Genomic DNA, 8,573 nt, shown 5'->3' on the forward strand with positions numbered 1-8,573 from the left:
GAAATATAAAACGTTGTTAGTGGCTGTTTAAAGACTGTTATGGTGAACAAAATCACATGGAGACCTGAGATAATATATTTATCATGCTGTTGAAAGCATATCTTTTCATAACATTGTTTGTCCGCTGTAAATGGGAAGCCTCTAGACTTATTTCTTCAGACTTTCTGTCTGAAAAAAAGCAACCTTAACTGTGTATCTCTCTGTATTTTCTGAACTCATTCTTGACTATACAATCAATGCACATCTTCCTGCTTCTTCATTATGTATAGCATGGGATAGCAAAGCTTTTTATGCATACTACTCCAGTAGGGAACTTTATGTTTATGCTGTTTTATGAGATTAAACTGCTAAAACTGATTTCTTTTGAAAGCACTATCAGTCAAGACCAATGGGCCATCATAAAAGAAGGCATTATTATTATTATTATTATTATTGCCATAATGGCTAGGTAAGAGCCAGACTTATCCCCAGTCTTTCACACAGTCATGTAATGTGATCCACCAGCTGCATATAAGCTAGACGTTGGTTGCATTCACAGGTTAACCCCTGCTAACTTGGCAAAGAGGCACCTCTTAATGTGGTGATTCTCTTTATTTAGCAGGGGGAGAGTAACTGGCCCTATCCACCTCTAGCACAGTACCTCCAGTGACTGTTGCTGGTGTCTATCTTATGTTTCTTTTTAGACTGTGAACCCTTTGAGGACAGGGTTCCATCTTATCTGTTTGTTGTTTCTCTATGTAAACTGCCCTGGGCCATTTTTGGAAGGGCGGCATAGAAATCATTAATAATAATAATAATAATAATAATAATAATAATAATAATGGTGACGATGATGATGTAACACAGAACCACAGGTCCAATGGATCTCTCTCCCTCCACCATCCCATTCAAATTTGGACTGAACGGAGTGATCTTTCTCTGCAGTCAGCGAGACTGCAAAGAGGAGGGGGAATTGGCTGTGCAGGCTTCCTTCTTGACTGAAGAACAACCTGCACAGCCAATCACAGCTGGAGTTGAGGGATGACCTTCGTTCCTCAACTACAGTTGAAGGGGATGCAGCCTGCGGTTCTGCATTCGGTTGCAATACAGGCTGTGTCCAACCTCTGGTTGTGGTGACGAAACTCACTACAACTCGAGGGTTCAGATTGGAGTCAGAAAACTGAAATCTCAGGTACACTGCTGTGCATTCGCACAGTAACGCTTGAGGAATCTCTGGCCCATTCAACTCTGGTTCCACATTACGTGTTACTGCGGCTGTTATCTTTTCCAATAAATGTTGGCGAGCAGTTCTCTTGTTGACTATGCTGTAGCACATTTTCATGGGAATCTCATCACCATAATTGGACCAAGGAAAACCAATTGTGCTTGTCTTGTTTTTACTTTTAACTATTAGTATTATAGATGCCCAGTGAGAATAGTGATAACTGCTTGCTAGCAGACTCTGACATTGACACAGTGGGAACTCAAAAAGAATTCTAGAGAGAGTTGGTTCACATTATGGCCACTTTTGAAAAGTAACTCTGGAAAGGAACTAGACACCCAGAGAAACCCGTACACCCAGGAAGGAACTAGACACCCAGAGAAACAGGCAACTATTCAGCTTGAAGAGCAGCTAGCAGCAACAAATGATTGCTGCTGTTCTTGGGCTCAGTTTGCTTGCCCACAGAAGTGGGAGGCAGTAATTGCTGGGCAGTTTCTGCCTCAACATAGAACTGTACCTACACTAAGTTATAGGATGTGCACAAAATCAGAAAACCTGGTTTGGCTCAAACTGAGCTGGACCTGAGCTGAACTGTCCAGTCTTGTGCACACTCAAACCAGGCCAAGTTCAGTTCCAACTGAGCCCAGTTAAGGTAGGCACAGAGCTCTAAAGGTAAAGGAGAAGGGGGATCAGGGGGATTAGCTAGAGCAAGTTGCGGTGGAAGGGAGTGATTTTTTACCTTCAAGGTGCAGTGGCGGCAGGGGCTACCCCAAGTAGGGCCATTTCAGGCCCATTTCAGGTCTCTGCACATGCATGGTCATAAAATGGCCTCCACACCTGGGCAGAGGCTATTTGTGTGACAACACAATTACACTGTATATCAAATAAGGGATAGAGGCAGTTGCTTGCTGGCCTTGAAGAGAAAGGAAGCAACAAGCTTGTATTTCTCTCCTAAAGAAGATATCAAGCAAGAGAACACAGCAAGGAAATAAAATAAATAAATAAATCACCAAGAAAACAAGAGGGGAAGGAGAAGCCAAGTCTGCTAGGGCTGGAAATTTCCTAGGGTTTGATTTCTGGCTGGCTGGAAGTGTTTGTGTCTTTGACAGAGGAGAAGCCTGGAGGGGGGGCGGGATTCATTCCAGGTGAGGGCCCCAGCTTGTGGGAGGGCTCACATTCCAGAGCTGAGTCAGTTTGACTGGTGTTGAATACAAGGCTCGGACCAGAGGAGCTTTTCTAACAGGAATTTGCAAACAGATAATGAAGGAGTTTAGCAGGAGTTTAGCGGGAGATTGGCGGGAAACTCTGTGGGGAGGCACATAAGTAGTGCCCCTTCATCACAGGGGAGACACCCAATGCAACAAAAAGGTGAGTTCTACCCAATTTTTGTAATTTTCTTGGAGGACAATACTAAAAACCACTAATTAGCTGACAACTGTACCCAGTAAAGTAAAGTGTGTCGTCGAGTCAGTGTCGACTCCTGTTGACCACAGAGCCCTGTGATTGTCTTTAGCAGAATACAGGAGGAGTTTATCATTGCCATATCCTGTGCAGTATGAGGTGAAGCCTTTCAGCGTCTTCCTTTATTGATGCTGCCCGATGTAGATGATATTGTCTGGAAAACATACCAATGGGGATTCAAACTGGCAACCTCTGACTTGCTAGTCAAGTCATTTCCCTGTTGAGTCATTACCTTGCTTCAAACCCCATATACAATAGCCAATAAAACTAATCATGAAGGTAGAATGCCAGCAAGGGAGGGGCTGCTTCCCAGTGTACAGCACAGAGTGTCGCATGTATGACTATCTGCCTGAGGGGCAGAAGTTATGGGTTTGTGCTCAGTGCAAAGAGCTCTTGGCTCTCAGGGAACACGTTTGTTCCCTTGAAGCCTAGGTGGCTTGGAGAAGCTCAAGGAGGCAGAGAGGTGTGTGGATGAGACCCTCAGGGCTGTGGTAGAGGCATCCTACTTCCAAGCTGATGGCACGTCTGCTGTCATGGAGAATGAGGGTCTCAGGGAAGGAGGACATTGGTCTGAGGAAGAGGGAAACACTCCCTTATCAGGGACCCCTTCCTTGGGTTATGTGCCCATATCCTCTCGCACAGAGGATACTCCTCCAGGGGGTTGGGGCCTCTTAATAGTGGGTGATTCGATAATTAGAGGCATAGAGAGATGGGTCTGTGACCCGTGTGTAGACTGTTGGAAGTGAAGGACTTTGCACAGTCTCTTGTCTCAATGACAGTGGAGGACAGACTAGTGAGTCAGAGGGTTAGAGGGTCAAGACATTGGTCATCTCTTCTCTACTGCTCTGACACTATCCCTTTGGAATGTAGATTGCTACTCTCAGGGACTAACTTCCTTCCTTCCTGCTTTGCACTTCCTCTCTCCCTTCTCTTCCTGTTCCTTCTACCTTGCAACATGCAAGCTCCTCTCCCTGCACCATGTGTGCAGAGATGCAGGATCCATCTGTATCCTGCTAGCTAGCTAGATTAGAGATCCTAACTCCTCACTTTCCTATCTAGAATGGAGTTCTTTAATAAATGCCATATATATTAGTTTGAAACTATGAACTGGCTCCAAGTTACTTTACTCTCAGCATACACGCATGCCTACTAAATTCCGCTGTGTTGTGCCTCTGTTCACTCTGCTGTAATGAAAAAGGGTTTCTCTTACCAGAGAGAATTCCCAACATAGACTGCATGGTTACTTGCCTGCCTGGTGCAAAAGTTGTGGACATCACACTGCGTCTAGGTAGGCTGTTAGTTAGCGCTGGGGAGGAGTCAACTGTTGCGGTGCATGTTGGCAACAACGATGTTGGGAAATGTAGTCGGGAGGTCCTGGAAGCCAAATTTAGGCTGCTAGGTAGCATACTGAAGTCCAGGACTCCCAGGGTAGGGCTCTCTGATGTGCAGGGACAGTGAGACAGGTGGAGCAGAGGGGTCTCAATGCGTGGATGAGATGGTGGTGCTGGGAGGAGGGGTTTAGATTTGTTAGGCACTCGGATACATTTTGGGGAAAGCGAAGCCTGTACAAAAGGGACAGACTCAATTTGAACCAAGATAGAACCAGACTGCTGGCACTTAAAACCAAGAGGTTCACAGAGCAGCTTTTAAAATGATGCCTGCGGGATTGCCAGCAGGAACTGGGTGGTATCTGCTTCGGCCAGCAAAATCTCCTAAGATGTGAGGGTGAACATGTTTTGGATAAACCAGAAGAGGACAGAGTAGAGCCAGGAGTTCAGCAGAAGGGAACACAGGACAGCTTGCCAAATGGGTCAAATGATGGTAAGGGGGATAGCACACGCCAACACCAGGTGAGGGACCTGGTGTATAGGTGTCTATATACCAATGCCAGAAGCCTCTGAGCCAAGATGGGTGAGCTGAAGTACTTGGTTACTAATGAAAACATAGATATAGTGGGTGTAAGAGAAACCTGGTGGAATGGTGAGAACCAGTGGGCCACGATTATTCCTGGATATAAACTCTATAGAAGGAATAGAGAGGGGAGGATTGAGGGAGGAGTGGCACTGTATATTAAAGAAGGAATAGATTCCAATAAGCTAGAAAACCTAGGTGGACCGGAGTCTTCCACAGAATTATTATGGGTAACGTTATGATGACTGAAAGGAAATGTGTTACTAGGGACGTGCTATCGCCCTCTGGATCAAAGTACTAAGAGTGACCTGGAGTTTGAAAAATAGATCAGACAGGCATCAAAGGGAGACAGGGCAGTAATAATGGGTGACTTTAACCACCCACAAATAGACTGGGTAAATTCACAATCAGGTAATGACAGAGAGGCCAAACTTCTAGATGTGCTAAATAACTGTGCCTTAGAACAGTTAGTCACTGAACCAACCAGAGGGATGGCGACCTTGGACTTAATCCTGAATGGTGCGCAGGACCTGGTAGAAGATATCAGAGTTGCAGAACCATTGGGTAGCAGTGATAATTGATTGATTGATTGATTAAGTGCTGTCAAGTTGGTGTTGACTCCTAACGACCACATAGGTACTGTAGATTCTTTCCAGGATGATCTGTCTTCAGATTGGCCGTTAAGGTCTCTCAGTGGTGCACTCATTGCTGTCGTAATCGAGTCCATCCACCTTGCTGCTGGTCATCCTCTTCTCTTTCCTTCAACGTTCCCCAGCATTATAGACTTCTCAAGGGAGCAGTGTCTTTGCATAAAGTGTCCAAAGTCTGATAGTTTGAGCCTGGTCATTTGTGCCACGAGTGAAAATTCTGGATTGATTTGTTCTGTGATCTATTTGTTTGTTTTTCTGGCTGTCTATGGTATCCTCAAAAGTCTTCTCCAGCACCAAAGTTCAAAAGCATCAATGATTTTTATATCTTGCTTCTTCAAAGTCCAACTTTCGCATCCATAGAGTGTCACATGAAAACCATTGTCCGAACGATTCTAATCTTTGTAGGTGTAGACATGTCATGGCATGTAAATATCCTTTCCAAGGCCTTCATTGCAATCCTACCAAGTGCTAGTCTGCGGCGTATTTCTTGACGGCTGGATCCTTTACTATTGATGGTTGACCCTAAAAGGCAGAAGCTATCTACCACTTCAATGTCTTCATTGTCAATTCTGAGGCTGGTTACTGTACCCATTGTCATTAGTTTAGTCTTCCTTACATTTAATTGTAGTCCCACTTTTTCACTGTACTCCTTGACTTTCATTAGTAGAGCTTGCAGATCATCCATATCCTCAGCTATCAGAGTGGTGTCATAAGGATAGCGCAGGTTATTGATGTTTCTTCCTCCAACTTTAAAACCACGCTCATCTTCTTCCAATCCAGCTTCTCTCAGTATATCCTCAGCATATAAACTGAATGAAGAAGGAGAAAGTATACAGCCTTGTCTTACTCCTTTGTCGATCTAGAAACAATCTGTTTCACCATGTTCAGTCTGGACTGTGGTTTCCTGTCCTGTGTATAGGTTTCTCATGAGAACAATGAGATGTTCTGGGACACCCATTTTCCTATGGATATTTCACAACTTGACATGGTCGACACAATTGAAGGCTTTTCTGTAGTCAATAAAGCACATATTGATTTCTTTCTGGTATCCTTTTGCTTTCTCAATTATCCAGCGTGCATTAGCAATGAAGTCTCTTGTTCCTCGGCCTTTTCCAAAACAAGCTTGAACATCCGGCATTTCCCTTTCCACGTAGGGCTCTAATCTGCATTGGATGATCCTGAACATTATTTTGTGGGCATGTGAAATGAAGAATATTGTGCGATGGTTTGCGCAATTGGTTAAGTCTCCTTTCTTTGGTATGGGTATGTAGACTGACCTGTTCTAATTTTATTTTTATTTATTTATATATTTATCTATCTATCTATTTATTTATTTATTTTTGAATTTATATACCGCCTTTCATTAAAAACAACCCCAAGGCGGTTTACAAAAGTTAAAAAACATACAATAAAATGACAGTAAAAACATTAAGCTAAAAATATAAAACAAATCTAATTTAAAAACTATAAAATACATGCATAAAAACTATAAATGGATAAAAACACATAGAAGCAGCAGTAGAAACAGTCATGTAAAAGCCTGGATAAAAAGCCAAGATTTAGGAAGCTTTCTAAAAACTGTGATGGAGTCCGAGGAGCAAATGGCCACCGGGAGAGCATTCCAAAGTCTTGATTGCCACTGTGCTGTTCACCAAATTTGCTGGAATAGTTTAGTTAGAGCCGTGATTGATTCTTCTTCTGTTGCCTTCCATATTGCTGTAGTATTGCTCCTTGTCTCTTCTAACAGCTTTCTGAAATTCCCTATTAAGTTCCTTTCTGAGGTCTTTATCTTTCTTGACTTTGGCTTCTCTCCTCTTCTGGGCAATTTCCACCACTTGTTCTGACATCCATTTTGCTTTCTTCTGTTTCTTGGTCTTTGGCAGTCTCTTCACATTTGTCCTTAACAACTTCTTTGATTTCATTCCACAGTTCCTCTGCTTCCCTATCAATGAGGTTCAGAACTTCAAAGCAGTTCCTGATGTTCGTCTTGAAAATGATGGGAACATTCTCAAGATCATATTGTGGAAGCTGGATAGCTTTGTTTTTCTGCTTTAGCTTGACTTGGAAGTTGCACATGATCAGTTCGTGATTTGTTCCACAATCGACCCCCGGCCATGTCTTTGCTGTTATAACTGAGCTCTTCCACCTCCTTGCGCCAATAATGTAATTTTGTGTACTCCATCTGGTGATGCCCATGTGTATAGGTTGTTTGAAGAATGTGTTAGCAATAAAAAGATCATTGGCTTGGCAGAAACTAATAAGTCGTTCTTCTGCTTCATTTCTGTTTCCTAAGCCATATAGGTCAACTGTGTTTTCCTCCTTACCTTTTCCAACTTTGGCATTCAAGTCTCCAACCACCAGCATCACATCTTGCTTGCATGTTCTGTCAATTTCAGAAAGGACTGGAGCATAAAACTCATCGACCTCCTCCTCTTCTGCATCAGTTGTTGGGGCATAGACTTGAAGAACTGTCATGTTAAAGGGTTGTCCATGAAACCGAATTGATATTATTTGGGCACTGACTGCATTGTACCCAAGTACTCTTTTTGCTATATCCTTCCTGACTATGCAAGCAACACTGTTCCTCCTTTGGTTTTTGTGTCCTGAGTAGTAAATGGTATGATTATCTGACTGAAAGTGTCCCATTCCAGTCCATTTTAATTCACTGATGCCCAAGATGTCAATCTGTAGTCAATTCATTTCATCTTTCACTGTGCCGAGCTTTCCCATATTCATGCTTCTTACATTCCATGTTCCCATTGTAATTCTGTCTTTGCAGCTTCAGATTCTCTTTTCCTGCACGGCAACATCAGCTGCTAGACATCCAAAAGGCTTTAGTCTAACCATATCATAAACACCATTGGTACTCTGAGAGATCCTCAGCTCTTCCTCAGTAGCATGTTGAGTACCATCCGACCTGAGGGGCCCATCAACTGGCACTACACCAACAATAATTCCATTGTGTCTATCCATGTTGTTTTCTTGGTAAAATACAGGAGTGGTTTACCATTTCCTTCTCCTGCGCAGTATGAAATTATGCCTTTGTTGTTGTCACTGAAGTGATCATCCACCTCCAGCACCTTCCTATATTGCTGCTGCCCAATATAGGTGCCTGCTTGCTTTAACTGGGCAGCTGGGATGACCTTTGCACCCACCATGATGAGGCAGCTTAGCAGGACTTGGCTGTGGCAGTGACCATAGTGTGATCTGATCCAACATATATGCGAGAGGAGAATTATCAGGGAAGTCCATCACAGAAGCATTAGACTTCAGAAGAGGAAAACTCAAAAACGAGGGAACTGGTAAGGAGGAAATTTAAAAAGAAATTCAGGGGGGTCCGATCACTCCAG

The sequence above is a fragment of the Hemicordylus capensis genome, chromosome 5 (assembly GCF_027244095.1).
Source record: "Hemicordylus capensis ecotype Gifberg chromosome 5, rHemCap1.1.pri, whole genome shotgun sequence".
Lineage (NCBI taxonomy): Eukaryota > Metazoa > Chordata > Lepidosauria > Squamata > Cordylidae > Hemicordylus > Hemicordylus capensis.